General features: G+C 36.8%; 1 pseudogene; it reads left to right on the forward strand.

Moving 5' to 3' along the window:
- The first annotated feature begins 14,559 nt into the window (after positions 1-14,559).
- Positions 14,560-14,834, forward strand: LOC106146904 (annotated as a pseudogene).
- The last annotated feature ends 1,137 nt before the right edge of the window (positions 14,835-15,971 follow it).

Raw genomic sequence — 15,971 nt, forward strand, 5'->3', positions numbered from 1 at the left:
CTGAGCTAAATCCCCAGCCCCTGTACCATGTAATTTCCTCAAAGCATACAGAAGCAGAATAAGCAGACAAATTGTCAAAGTAGTGCATAATGGAATCCACATAAAGTTACTGTCTAAGGCTAACTTAGGACCCCAGATATGCACTTCAGGCTTCAGAGTGGATATTTGGTTCAGTAATCTACCGTATTTCAAATTATAGCTACAGTGTGTCACAAGGATAATCAGCTTTTTGGCTAGCTTACAATATGCAGCTATCTTGTACTTGGTTTTTAACTTTTCTTATATTAGAAAATAAAAACCTACATAAAGACTTCGTTTGAGGCTATGAAATATTTCTAGGGAGCTAACGCTGAAAACATGTAAGACAAAGTTGTCCATATCCATGGTCAGCTTTTCGAGAGAAAGCATGAAAACATCTAGGTGTTAGTTTACTAGCTGTTTATGCTAAACCATGAAGCTCAAGTTGATAAGATTAGTTGTACTTTATATCAGGATTTGAATTTTTTTTAATTTGTTTTGAAATTGTGGCAATCTTCTTGCCTCAGCCTCCCGAGTGTTGGGATTACAGGTGTGTGCCACCACTCCTGACTTTAATGATTTTTAGAAGAAAATTACATTACTCTTTGTAGACTATTTCTCTGCTATTTTTCTTTTTCTAGACAAACATCAGACTTCAAATATAGGCTCATCATATTAATCATTCTATAACAACTTACTCTATCATGACTCATGAAAGGGGAGGACTTCTGTCATTGCTAACCGATAAAAACCTCTAAAACATCTTATGTTCATGATAGAGTCCACTTTCTTATCTTTGAATAGTTTTTATTAAGTGCTATCTTTTTACAGCTCTATTAAGGCATAATTTATAAAGTTTGTATATTATTCAAGGCATACTGTGGGGTGCTTTCATATATGTATACATTGTGAAATTATTATCATAACCAGCTGATGAGTATATTTATTACCTCACACATTTACTCTTTGCATCTATTCTATGGAATCTATTCTCTAAGCAAATTTCAGATGTACCATACAGTACTATTACTGTGGTCACCACACTATACATTATCTCTCTAGAACTAATGCATTTTATAAATGCAAATTTGTATCCTGTGACCAACATCTCTCTACTCCTTTCCCCACCTCTCATCGCTGGTAACAACCCTTCTGCTCTCTGTTTCTGTGAGTCTGCATTTTTAGATAGGTGAGGTCATTCAGTATTTGTCTTTCAGTGTCTGGCTTATTCATTTAGCATCATGTCTTCTTATGTCTTCTGCCACATGGTTGCAGATGACAGGATTTCCTTCTTTTTTAAGGCTGAATAATTCTCATGTGAGTGCACGTGTGTGCGTGCACGCGTGTGTGCATGTGTGTACATCCATGTATGTGTGTGTGTGTTTATCACATTTTTTTATCCATTCATCTACTGACAAACACATAGGTTGTCTCCGTATCTTCTCTTTTGTGAATAACACCGCAATGATTATGAGAATGCCCATAGCTCCTTGAGATAGTGATTTTATTTCCTTTGGCTCTGTACCCAGAAATGGGATTGCTGGGCCACATAAGAGTTCTATTTTTAATTTTCTGAGGAACTTCTGTACTGTTTCCACAATGGCTGTGCTAATTTACATTTCCACCAGTAACATAAAGGGAAATGCTTCCTTTTTAGCCATATCTTTGCCAATGCTTCCTGTCTTCTGACTTTTTGATTGTAGCCATTCTAACAAGTAAGGTGATATCGCATTGTGGTTTTGAGTTACATTTCCCTGGTGATTAGTGGTATTTTCATGTGTCTGTTAACTATATACCTTCTTTGGAAAAATGTCTTTTCTGGTTCTTTGGCCATTTACAGATTGGATTATAGAAACAGTTGCATGAATTGTATGAGTTCTTTATATATATTGAATAGTAACCCTTATTGGGCATGTGATTTACAAATATTTTCTCCAATTCTTTGGGTTGCTTTTTCATTTAAAAAATTGATTCATTTACTGTGCAGAAACTTTATAGTTTGATGTAATTTCACTTTTATTTTTGTTTTTGTTACCTGTGCTTTGGGCATCATATCTAAAAAAATAATTGCGAAAGGCTTTCTGCATGCTAAAGTTGCACTCTATTTCTGAGCTAGCTATTCCCCCAGATCCTTTTATGTTTTCTTCTAGGAGCTTTATAATTTCAGTTCTTATATTTAAATCATTGATCATTTTAAGTTGATTTTTATATATGGTATAAGATAAGGGTCCTAATTCATTTCTTTTTCACATTCAGATAGTTTTTACAACTCTATTGAAAAGACTATGCCTTTTCAGTTGTGTACTATTCATATCTTAATGAAAATTACTTGTCTAGCAATGCATGGATTTGTCTGGTAAACACTATCTTTTTTATCTAAAGATTCCTTACATTTAATTTTTGATATTTGAGAATGCTTCTGTGGAGAATAGTAAAAATAAACTCATTCTCTCAAAAATACTTCCATCACCCTTTCATATTTTTTATTTTTCATGCCATGACTGAGGTTCCAATTATACTTAGTTCTCACTATGATAGTTTCCCATTTTGATTTCTTCAATGGAAAAAGTAAATAATGTATATATAACAAAGTACTGTTCTCAAAGCAGCAGTCAGTAATATACTAAAAAAAAATCAATAGGAAGATACTTTCTTAATTTACTGAGGCGTTTGATGCATTAATAATATGTGGATGTGTTTGACATGACAAGTGTACAATAAATACAACTACTGATTCTGAATGCTTCTACTAAGTATTTTTTGATAAAACATCATCCCTTACATATATTTTCTAAATTTATGAACTTAAATAGCTATTTACATATGTTCATTATATTCTCTGTGTTGGGTATTTTTCTCCCTGAAAAGAAATTATCAGTGTAATTAATATTGATCTAAAGGGTCAGGATTCAAAAATAAGCTAATTTGAATAACAGCAATTATAATCTCAAGAGTAGTATATGATTGTAGGAAGTGATTTTAATGTGTTCTATTAATTTCTGGACCACAATAGCAATAATAACAAAGATGATACATCTTGATTATGTCTGCATGTGGCTTCCCTTGAACAATAGTGTGTAGTTGGTGGCACAGGCAGCAGTAACAAGTTGAAGTATCTTAGCTTGATATAACTACTATTTTAAGATCCATCTCTGAAACTTAAGTAGATCAAAGGAATTGAATCTGACCTGTTAGTGTCAAGCTACAATACTCCACACTGCTTTTTTTACTAGGGTCCTGATAAGACAAAGTATTCAATTACTATTTTTAAAACTTGAGTATCTTTGCCTAATGAAACTTTGCTTTCTAAAAGGTCACATTGATAGTAGCATATCATGACACAATTATTGTAAAAACAAAAACATGAAAGAGGAAGATAAATATATATTTTTGACATAAAACACCTATTTTAGATGGACTATGGAATTTGACTGAATGATAGATTCTAGAATAAACCGTTTGAGTCCCGCTGTAATGCTGAACAAGAGCTCACCTGAGCAGTCTTAGGTTAATGAATACTGGAAGGAAAGCAAGAGTATATAAAGACCAATACACGGCTGGCTAAAATCCCTATTGGTTTATTAATGATCCTGCCACCTCCGTTATCAGTATCCTCAAAGTACATGGTTTTTAGTTTTTATAGAACTGGGTCATTCAGATGTTTAAAAGTTGGAAATTTCTGCTCATTTCAAACCCAACCAATCTTCAGTCTCTGTGAGGGTCCCGAAAGTGGCAGTGACACACATTTGATATTGTCAGTTGCTTTCAATAGACTTCCTGGTAGAGACCTATGATAGCTACTTTTTTTTCAGAATCCACTACATTTTATTTTATAATAATAAAGGGATAAATTCATCAAATGTATATACAATTTTAAGTGTATATGCATCTAATAACAGAGCTTCAAAATATATGCATCAAAACTCATAATAGTCAAAAGAAAAAATAGGCCAAAAACATAATTATAGTTGGAGAGTACAGCAGCTCTCATGAGTTTGATTCCTGGAACAACAACAAAAAAAAAAATAGCAAAAAGGGCCAGGGATGTAGTTCAGCAGCACAAGTGCCTGCCTGATGGCAACTTTTAAGACTTTTTTGAAAAAAAAGTTTTTTAAATTTAGTAGCAGAAACTTACAGACCCTCCAGTCATGTATATGAACTAATCATATCCTGGAAATTTTTGAAAATGAAGAGAATATTATCTGTTAAGCAATTCAGTTGACCCTGGATGTATTTAATCCAATTATTGTTAAACATATTCATTGTTTAAAGAAAAAACTTTACATTTAATTGACCTAGTTTGTTTCTCATGGAATTATTTTCATCATTATTCATTACTTATCAAGAAAATAATTTTTTCTTTTCAAAAACTATTGTAAAATGGATGCAGTGTATCAAAATTACCAGCAATTTATAACTGAGGGGTTTGTATATTTTTATGCTGTTTCCCTCAGTTATAAGTTGCTGGTAATTTTGATATATCTCATCCATTTTAGAGTACCTTTTGAAAGGAAAAACATCTTAAGTGAAGATAATTTATTTAAACTGCTACTAATATTATTCTTTTATGCATATGATGATATATTTTTTCAACAGCATATTAAAATGTGAAAGTCATCTATTTTTTTTTTTTAACTGGAAATCAAACTCAGGACCCTGCACTTGCCAGGCAGGCGCTGTGCCCCTGAGTTGTATATCTGGCTCCTGTGTGTCTAATATTTAAGAATTTTTCAGAATTGTGTTAGGCATGCTCAGTTACACATAATATGTTGGTGACCCATTGTATTTCATAATCCAGGCTCAGACCTTGAGTGCTTCAGCACCCTAGGCCTGAAGGAGAACTTCCAGGCATATGGAAGAATACCAGTGTTTTCCTTCCCAATCCTATGCAGTTAAATCACAAGTGGTTTTTGTAAATTAAAAATACTTTTCTACAAAGCCAGCTGGAAGCACTGATGGAGAGATGTGCAGTATGTTAATGAAAGGCTTTCACTTTACATAAATAAGATTCCAATTTAACATAAAATTCCAACAGCAAATAAGTATGTTGAACAGATTCCTTCTAAACAAAGGTTTGCACATGCGCAGACAGTGACAACTTTTATTTTTCTTTCTGGCTGGTGAGCTTTTAAGAAATAGCTGTAAAATATACTCCAACTCTATACATAATAACTATGAACAGAAATGACCTACAATTGAGAAAATACCATGTCTCCACTTTTGTTTTCTAGTCTGTATATTAGTCTGAGTCCTCGAATCTTCTATAATTCCTGTCATATTTTAGAATGTTTCAGCTGAGGCAGCACATTGAGAGGGTCAAAGATTTGAAGCAACACTAAATAATTACAATATACTCAATAACAACTGCATGGTGATATTGCAGATTATCTACAAAAGCAGAACCTGCTATTGAACAGCTCACTTGGTTGGTCTTTCAATACTAGGTTGCCAATGTCTCAACCACCTACTGTAAAGACTTTCTAGGGAAAGTTCTTGCATCTTTCAATGAGGCATGGCTTGGTTTGCTTTGGTTTGATACCAGCTTAATGTTATTTTCATTTGCTCTGCGCTAGGCCTTCCCTTTTGAAGGCCTTTCATTTGCTCTGCGCTAGGCCTTCCCTCAGCAGCACATCTGGCAGGCATCGCCTCATCCAGGTAAACCTCAGTTCTCACAGGTATTAGGTGGGTGGTGAGAGAGGGATATCAATTTACTACATTCGAGCAAAAAGAGAATTAAATTGCCTCATGTAATCCAATAAATTACTGAACAACCAAGTCAGAGGTAACCAGGGATATAACTAAGTCTCTGTAAATGTGGAGAGAGACCCTATCCCAGTGTTAATTATGTGCATGGAAAGAGGGCATTTTCTGGAAATGTTAGCCAGCTGTCCTCTTGCTAGCAAGATATAAAGTTCATACATATATGCTTATCATCTGTGAAGATTTTGTTACACTTGAGGTGAGAAAATCTGGGGTACTAGTACTATGATCATGTTCAATGAATGAAGGTTATACGATACTGGACCACTGACATTCTAAAGATTTTGCTCTGAATACTAACTTTTAAATGTTTTTAAAAAGTCAATAGACTTGCAAAAGTTACATCTATATTAAAATATTTCTTCCTTGATTTTGTAGTTATTTAGTTCATCTTTCACTGCTTCAAAACCACAAATTTAAGACAGTATAAATATTTGATGCTTTTCATTTTTTGTTCATTATTTATAAATATTTTGAAACGACTGATTCTACAGTTGAGAGAAGGATGATGGTGTAATTTTGTTAATGAACATCTCAGATCAGAGCAGGGAAAAGGAAGGAAAATTATTTTGGAATAAATATTTAAAGTCAGATGTATTCAACTCATTGAAACAAGAAAAACAAATAACAAAGATTTTAGAATTCATTACACCTTCACCATAATGTTTACATTGTCCCTCTTGTTATCCATATATGGTTGCATGCTTGTCAGTGGCAGAGCTAGTGTCTGAATCTAAGTTGTTTGGTCCTGTGTGATGTTCTTCCTCTTACTCTGTACTGTCTTCTGTGTAAGCTATTAACATGATTCCTATGTGCTCTAAGTGAGAAGTCCTATCACTAGCACTTACTAGCTCAGTGACAATCACTAACACCATAACCTGTTTGACCTTCACATTGCTCATCCATGCAAAGAGAATCATGACATCCTTTCTGTCATTATCAAGTGTTGTGCGATTAGAAAGTGCTTTTTAACAGTAACATTTGTACATATAAAGGATTAAAATTCATAAAGAGATTGCCATGCTACTAGTTAGTATCTCTGAGGTCTCATGGAAGAAAGAGATCTAAATAACTTCTGTCTTGATTAGACACATATTGGGCATCACGGAATTATTGTTGCATCTAGTCTGTGTCTCCTCACCTTGATGAGGATGCCATGAAGTGGAGAAATTCAAAGTATATTAATAATCTGATTAAAGTGTTGAATAAATAAGACCCATGGGAAAGGGCGGGAGGAGTTGGAATTAATTAGTGTGGAAGCAGTAATTGCCTCTTAACACTTGAGGCATTGCCATAAGGAAAATGTAGACTAACTTTTATTCATCTCTGAGAAATCACTCAATAGTGACTATGGAAATACAGCATGGACAAGAAAGACTTTACTGACAGTTGTTTGTTAAATGTTAGAACAAGCTATTAAAAGAAGATGTAGAGCCTCCTTTACAGATGACTTTTCCAGAAAAAAAATAGACAAATCAATTTAGTATGGACAAGAGCAGATATACTTGCAATCAAGGAACTAGCAGAGCTTAATTATTGAAATTTTCACTCAGCTCTCAGGAACTCTAGTTTTCTGCCTAATGCTCTTGATTAATCATAAAAGAGGTAGGTATCAAGTTTTTCTAATTATCCTTTTCTAAATAGGCAGATTATATTAATCTGTTACCATTCTTCAATATATATAATCTTCCTTCTTCCCTCTCTCCTTCCTTTCCTTCAGGGTAGGTTGGATAGATATAGACTCTGTTTCATGACATAGTTCTGTCATCATTGAATGAGTAAGACAAAAAAGCAATTCTAAATTGATTTCTTCCTATTAACACCCCATCTCCAAGCAAGTAACTGCTCTAATATGGTTTGCTGTCTATTCTTAAATTTATATGTATCTTTGAAATAAGTGGTGTCATTTCATGTGTGCATGTTTTCAAATCACATAAATAGAACTTTTCTGTGTCAGTCAGCTTTCTGTTGCTATGACAAAATACCTGACAGAATCAATTTAAAGGGGGAAATATTTATTTTGGCTCATAGTTGTAGACTTTCAGTCCATGATCATCTGATTCAATTGCCCTTATACCTGAGGTGAGGCAGAACACAGTCGAAGGGTGTGATGGAGAACAGCTGCTCATCTCATCCTGGCCGGGAAGAGAGTAAGGGAGAAGATAGCCTCTACTTCCTAAAGTTTCCACTACTTCCTGGTAGTCTCCCCAGCTGGAACTCAAGCCTTCAACAAGTGAGACTTTGAGGGACAACATTTTAGATACAAACTATAACAGAACTCACCTTTTCTTCCCTTTTCCACAAAGCATTATGTTGTTAAAATCTGTGTTGTTTCTAACTGTTGTGCAGTGTTCAGTAGTTTGCTCCACCGTCTCCTTCTATTTTCCTCAAATGGTGAATGATGAGGCTGCTTTTTATTCCCTGCATCCATAAACTATATTGTGAAAAATACATTATCTTATATGCTTCTTTTTGTAAGATTTCTCTCACACTTTCTCATGGGAAGTGGGGTCACATAATTACACCAAATATGGAGAATACTTTGCCAGATTATTTTCTAAAATAAAGCCAAGTAGGAAGGAGATCTTATTTCCCCATCAATACTTACTGTTATCAAATTGGGCAATCCCCCCACATTTAACTGGAATGATTGTGGGGAATGAAGGAAAAGAAGAATCAAAGGTGACTCTTAGGTAGGTTGCTGATTGAACAACCAAATGACTGAGAGTGTGCTTGCTGTGCTGGCCTGTTACTGTCCAGTCCTCACATGGCTACACCTCCAGTTTCTTTGCCCCTTTCCATAAAACTTGCCTAAAAAAGCCCAAACCTGGTCAAATCTAAATCTCCATTGACCCTCACCTGCACCTCAGCAATGAAACAGGTGAGAAAAATCACTTGCCCAACCTGACTGATCTTTGCTGTAGAATAGTGGATTTTCAGCCTGGCCGCCACTGTAGTGCCAGTTTGCAACATCTTTTGCCTATACCTTCCCACTTAATGCCCCTGCTTCTGCTCATCTCCCTGAACAATTTCACAGCAGACTGAGTGGTTTCTTTCAAATGTAATTTCAATAATGTCTGCTTAAAATCCTCCAACAGCTTCCTGTTTCACTCTGAATAAATAAAAATCAAAATCCTTACTGTGGACTCCAATGCTATGGACCTGGCTGCTTGCCACCATTTTAACTTTGAATTATTGAATCACACAATTAGAAACTTCAGAAATTACCATTATCGATATACAAATTTGCTGTTGGTAATTTTTTTTAAATCATGTATGTTTGCAATACTGAATAGTGGTGTTCGTTTTGGGTAATTGGCACATGCATATTACATATCTTAATCATTTTCAATTCCTGCTCCCACTTATGTTTCCCATTCAGTTTCCTTTTTTGAACAGGCTTCCCTTTCCATCCCACTTCTCAACTTCCTTTGGCAACAGTAGACTTGCTGTTCCTTGAACACATCAAGTGGATGCCAATCTAGGGTCTTTTCCATTTACAACTCCCCGTATCTAGAATACTCATCAAATATTGTGTGACATATCCTTACATCCTTCAGGTTTCTGCTTAACTATTATTTTATTGTGATGAAATCCTCTTAACACTCAACACATGTGTTTCCCTCAACACACTCCTCAAACTCTTCTAAGTAGTAGTTAATGAATGTATTTTACCTCATAAGCTCACAAAGGGAACAAAAGAGGAGAAACTACTGACAAAATTTGAGAAGGCGGAAAGACAACATAATAGGAAACATGTACAGCATCCTATGGCTATTTATTCCTCTTACCTAGCTTTATTTTTCTCAATAGCTCTTAATCTAGGTAAATGTAAACAAATATAAACATATTTATTAGCTAATTATCTCTCCCTCTTCCCTCCCATAACATAAGCTGTATGACAGCAGTCTTTTCAGTTTTGTTTAATGTTGTATTCTCAACTTGGAATCATGATGGAATCAAGTTCAGCACAAAATTTTGACTGGATAATTGCAGCATGGATGAAGTACAATTTGTCAGGGATGTGGGGGTAAGAGAATTGAGACTTCTGCTTGGGACGTTAATTTGAGATATCATTCAGACATCCCAGTGATGATACCAAGGAAGAATCTGGATGTCTGGAGTTAGATTAAGAGGTCAGGGCTAAAAGTATCAATCTTGAAGTCACTGAAATTTAAATTAAATGAAATCACCTTGAGGGAAAATGAATGTAAAAGAAAAATGAAGCTGTTAGTCCTGGGAGACATCACCGTTTAGAGGTTAGACAGAGCGGTGGTTCTTGACCCTGTATAATCACATAGTATTATCTGTAAGAAGTAGAAAAATAATTTAAACTGCAGAATGCAATATGTAGACATTTACTTACTCATAAATTATATATATCACTGTACAAATATATTATGTACATTGTAAAATACACAGGCATAGATATTAAAAAAGAATGAGCTGAAGACTTCCAGTTGAAGAGGAAGTATATTGAACACATGCATTTTTCAGCTCCCTCCTGAAGGCCTGGTAGTGATGTAAGTGAATTTTTAAAAAGACATAAACCCTCAAGGACAATAGGAACAACATCCAAAGAAGGCCCCCAGAATAGAGAAGCTGGAAAGAAGGATGATGAGTTGTGACTGGCCCACTAGACCGAGGGAGGCTGAAGCTGCGGTAGGAAGAAGCAGAGAAAAACCTGATTTACCGGGCAGAATCCCACACCCCTCCCCGACCCTTCTATGGCCACAGGCTCGGGAACTGGTTTGGGGCTCCTCTGCCGGTGGAGGTAAGTGCTGGGTAGTAACATATTCTGCTAGATGTTGACAAGTATTCACCCACCAAAGCATCACCTCCGCCACTCGCGGTGCCTGGTGACTCAGCCTCAACCGCACAGCACCAGACTGCAGGGTTAAGTGGGCTGCTTGCTGACCAGAGTGTGGCAGGCGCGCTGGAGGATGGAAATTCCAACCGGAAAACGGGTAGATTAAGTCAAAATCAACACCAGACGCTTAAAACGAAAGTATCAAGGGCTCTATTTGTTACTAAGGGATATGGAGGTAAGTGACAAAAGGAACTTTAGTTTGATGTGTAGCAATGATTGCTAGTGGAATTCATGCACATGAAGGGAACTTTAAAATAATGCCCGCTATGTAACATTTTCTCTTATAGTCATGTCAAATATTTGTTTCTATTTCTTTTAAAGTACATAGATTGTTTGAACATGATCTTGGTACATAAATGCAGACATTTTAAAGTAATTGCTTTATTGTATACTGGGTTGAAAGTAGGCATAAATCATGATTTCTTTTGTGCTATGTAATTGAAGATGTAGAGTCGATTTTGAGTAATATAGTATCTCTAAAACTTAGTTGCACATTTCTTGTGATACACATATAACCCTAGGGAAACAATCCTTGGAGATGTAACCATAATATCTTATTTTTGTGACTACGTTTTATATTTACACATCTTGACTGTACAACATATTCTATCCTTCGTTCATACTTCATTAAACTATCTTTGTTCTTGGAAATTTTACCATGCTTGAATTATTCTCCTTCTCTAAGGCCTTTCCCCTCTTTATCTGCCTGAAAAGCTTCCCATTATCTTTCAAGAACTATCTTGAATATGACTTGCTCTTTAAGGGCTTCCTTGACTCCTCTTGAGTGTTATTATACCACTGTTTGTATATTATAGCAACTTATTTGTACTTTCATTAGGAAAGTCCCTGCACTGGTTTATAATTCTATTTATAACTCTGTTATCTTAGCCCACTACTCTGTGTATTTATATTTGTAGTTCACTAACTTGCCAGATGAGGCACACAGTATTTATTCACTGAGTATTTAAATGGGTGTTTGAAAATGGTTTTGTGTTGATTATCTCATCTGATATTCCCAAATTCAATCAGTCATCAAACATGGAATTAATGAGCACAGGAGAATCCCAAAGTATAATATATACATAACTGTACTATCAGAAGGGAAGAGCAAGATAGAAAAAAATTTTAGAAAGCAACGGCCACAACTTCTCCAAATTTGCCAAAAATTACACACCCCCAAATCCAAGAGTGTTAATGAACCGCAAGCAACTTAAATATGAAGCAAAATATATCAAGTCACATCACAATCAAGTTATTAAAAATCAGTAAAAAAACTAATACCTTAAAAGCACCCAGAGCAAAAAGATTTATGTTCAGAGAAACAAATATAAAAATGGCAGCAGACTTCTCATCAGAAACCATACAAACCAGAAAATAGCAAAGGAACTTCATTAAAGCACCAAAAGAAAACAAAAATGTTTAACGTAGATTAATATACTTGGGAAAATATCTTGCAGTAATGAAAGCAAAATTCTGCTTTGTCTTAGGACATGAGTAGCTGGGAAGAGTTACCTTTACCATAACAATGAAAAGAATTTGTAATGATGAGCATACTACCTACGACTTCAAGAAATTTTTAAAAATTTTAAAATGTGGAATGATAAATCCCTGGGAGCCGCAAACACAGGAGAATGTGCGTCTACCTGCATACTCTGCCTTGTCTTTGCACCAGAGGAAGGACAGGAGACCTGAAAGAGTGTCACATCAGTGGTGCAGGCTCACTGAAGGAGATTGGGTACTACTGTGTGATAGGTTTTTCCAGGGCAGAGAAAAGTATAGGAGAATAAAATGCCTTTATTGTGGGCGGGGAGAAGGCCACAGTAGGAAAGAGAGACATGGAACTTCTGAAGGCCTCTCGTGGGGGGGGGGTCAAAGGTTAAATAGGCCCAGGCTGGAGGTGTGGTTTAGGAGGAGGACCGCCTGACATGGCAGACCAGGATTGGGCAGGAGCATGGGAAAAGGAAACAGGATATTACAAAAAGGGAAGTAGGAAGTCGTAATTTGACTCAGAGGAAGAGGGTGGGGCTTAGCACATGACCTCCAGAACCATATTGGCTGGACGCCATAGCAACTCAGCAAGAGTTACAGTGAGGCAAGAAACCCATCACTGTGGAAAAGGCGTGAAACACCTCCTGGATCCTTTATCCCCATGAGATAAGAGCCTTGAGCCATGGGAGAGGAAAAGCAGATTCTGATTCTCTCAGGACTCTGGTAAGTACAGCTGTGGCCACTGTATGGGTAAAAGAAAAATACCTTTACTTAGAAGAGAGAACCAAGAGATTCTTGAGCAGGTCTCAATAGGAATACAAGGCAGAGTTTGGCTGTCAGGAGAGGAGAAGCATTATCATGTGAAAATCTTTTTTTTTTTTTTTTTTTGTCTTTTTGAGACAAGGTCTCGCTATGCAGTTCAGGCTGGCATTGAGCTCACTCCGCAGGCCAGGCTGACCTCAAACTCTCAATGTTCCTCCTGCCTCAGCCTCCCAAGTGCTGGAATTACAGGTGTGCACCACCATGCCTGGCTGAAAATCTATCCTATGGATGTGAGCACACAGGATAGGACTAAGACTGAGCTATAGTGGGACAACAGAGAAACTTTCAGCAAGCTCTGAATAACAAGCAAGTGTGAGCTACCACTGGGAAAGAGGACAGGTGGTGGGGAATGTTCTCTGAAGGAGCATAGTAGCACAGAGAAAGCTTAACACAGAGTAGAGCGGGAGCACTGAAAAACAAAACAAAACAACCATTCAGCACAACATCCTCCACCCTGACATAAAGTAAGTCTAGAGAAAATTGAAACGGGGGGGGGGGGAGAGACTCTACTCATATTGATGACAAACCCAAAATCCAGTTCAAGTTCTGACTTGGCTGAGTTAACTCCAACACTCATGGTTCAGTGGAAGAAAAGTTATTTCTATTTACATACATAGAAAGCATTTATCTCATTTTATACTGCTTACACAGTGTCTAATATTCAATACAATTATCAGACAAACAAAAATATATAAGAAAAAGCAATTCATTGCCAAAAGACAACACAACTTAAAACTCAGACCCAGAAATGACCTAGTTTGAAAATCAGATAGAGAATTTAAAATAACTATTATGAAAGGGTTAAAGATCCTACTTGTAAAGGACAGCAGCATACACAGCTACATGAGGAATTTCTACACTAAGATTCTACTAGGAACCAGCACAGCTGTTGATGTTCCCAGGGAAAAATGGTGAGAGGATGAAGACATAAAGGTAAGAGATGAAAGCTGAGGTCAGGTAGAGCATTCTCCTGAGATGGGAGGAAAGGAACTGCCCAAAAACTGCAGAAAATTTATTTATACACTCAGGAGGTTGATGTCAATTTCAGCCTCACTGCCTAGCAACCTGTTTGCAAGCTGGAATAGCTTGTTTACATGGCTGGAGCAGTTCTCTATGTTCTCGCCAGCTTTGTCTTAGCCCCGCATGTGTGATTGCTTTCCAGCTTCAGCTGCTCTCTACAAGAGTCTAATAAGGTACTAGAAAAAAAGTATAAGAAAGTAGAAATAAGGAAGGCCTTTAATGTACTCCTCAATCATCTTGATATGAAAAATAATTGAGCTTGAAAGTATACAATAAAATTTATGCAGACTAAAACACAAACAGGAAAGAAGGGTGATAAGACCACAACAGAATGTCAAGAGCTATAAGACAGTATAAAAGTGGTCTACCACAAATGCCACTGGGATTGCAGGAAAGCAACAGAAAGGGACAATAAAATTCTGGAATAGAAGTTACTAAAAATAATGAAGCAGAAAAAATATAGGTAAAAAAGTTCAGAATATACCAAAAAAGTAAAATATACAAAAATAGAATCCCACTCCCTCCGGAAGTTGCCATTACAGGTAGCGTGGTAGCTGGCGTGATCTTTGTCAGATTCCACCATGGTGTACAGGGGCCAGGGCCAGAAAGTACAGATAGTGATGGTGCAGCCCATTCACCTCGTTAGATACTTGCAGAATAGATCCCCAATTCAGGTGTGGCTGTATGAGCAAGTGAATATGTGTGTAGAGGGCTGTATTATTGTTTTTGATGAGTACATGAACCTTGTATTAGATGATATGCAAGAAATTCATTCTAAAACAAAGTGAAGAAAACAACTGGGTCAGATCATGCTGAAGGAAATAATATTACTCTGCTTCAAAGTGTCTTCAACTAGAAATGATCAGTGAACTAAGATAGCAGTGAAATGAGGCAGTGGCAATTATGATAATATGTAAAAAAGGAACCTGATTAAGTGGTTTGCCCTGGGAGTATTTGTAAAATGTTTGTTCATATTGTTTTGACTACTTATGTTTTTACTAGAGGCCAATAAATGTAGGATTGTTTTTATTAAAAAATGGGAAAAAAAAGAACCCCTATGGCTATGATTTGTGTCTGAATGTCCCCTGAAAGCCTCATACAGTCATGGGGCAGGCTTCTAGAGTTATGATGGATTCATGGTCCAGTGTTGGAACTATGGATGTGAATACTACACCTGCCCTGGGGCGGATAGTTTGCATACAGTGTAAGGGAGGGAAAGAGGCTGCCTGACACCACTCCTCCCCTTTTGCTTTTGTTGCCTTTGCTGTCTTCTCTGCCATGAACTGTTGCCCTCCACCATGTGCTACCTGCCTTGGAGCCAGCTGATTATAGACTGAAACTTCCACAAACTGTAAGCTAAATAAACCTTTCCTTCCTTAAATCTGGGTGTCAGGTATTTTGTCTCAGCAACAAGAAAAAGTAACCAAGACAGAATTTGGTACCAGAGGAGTGGGATTGTTGCTGTGACTATACCTGACCATGTGGTTCAAGAGCCTTTGGAAATGGCTTGTGGGAAGTGTTTGGAAAGGTTTGGAGACATCACCTGAAAGAGTAGAGCTGAAACATTTTGGCTGTTCTATATGGGAGATGCTGATAAGAGTTCAAAGACCAGAAGTCTAGTAGAAATCCTTCCAGTAAAGACTGGGTTCAGGAGGTTTCTGCTGGGAAGAAGGACTGCATTGGTTGTTTGACTCCAGATGATGTGTGTTATGACTTGGCAGAAAGTTTGTCTGCATTTTGCTCAAATCCAGAGATTTTGACTGAGACCGAGATTAAGGGCAGTGGCAGATTTCCAGACAGTCGAATGTTGAGGCAGTGGCATGGCAATTGTTGGGGGCTTTTAGCCAGATTTATGTTGAGAATCAAGAGCAAAGAGCCCAGCAGAATGATTTAAAATGTTGTAAGTTTGGCCAGAAAGGAAGCTCCAGTAAAGCTGTGGACTGCAAACATAGAGCAGAGGAGATCTCCATTGCTGAGAAGGTACAGGAGAACA

Source organism: Chinchilla lanigera, unplaced genomic scaffold (assembly GCF_000276665.1).
Source record: "Chinchilla lanigera isolate Chin_1 unplaced genomic scaffold, ChiLan1.0 scaffold00101, whole genome shotgun sequence".
In the NCBI taxonomy this organism is placed as follows: domain Eukaryota; kingdom Metazoa; phylum Chordata; class Mammalia; order Rodentia; family Chinchillidae; genus Chinchilla; species Chinchilla lanigera.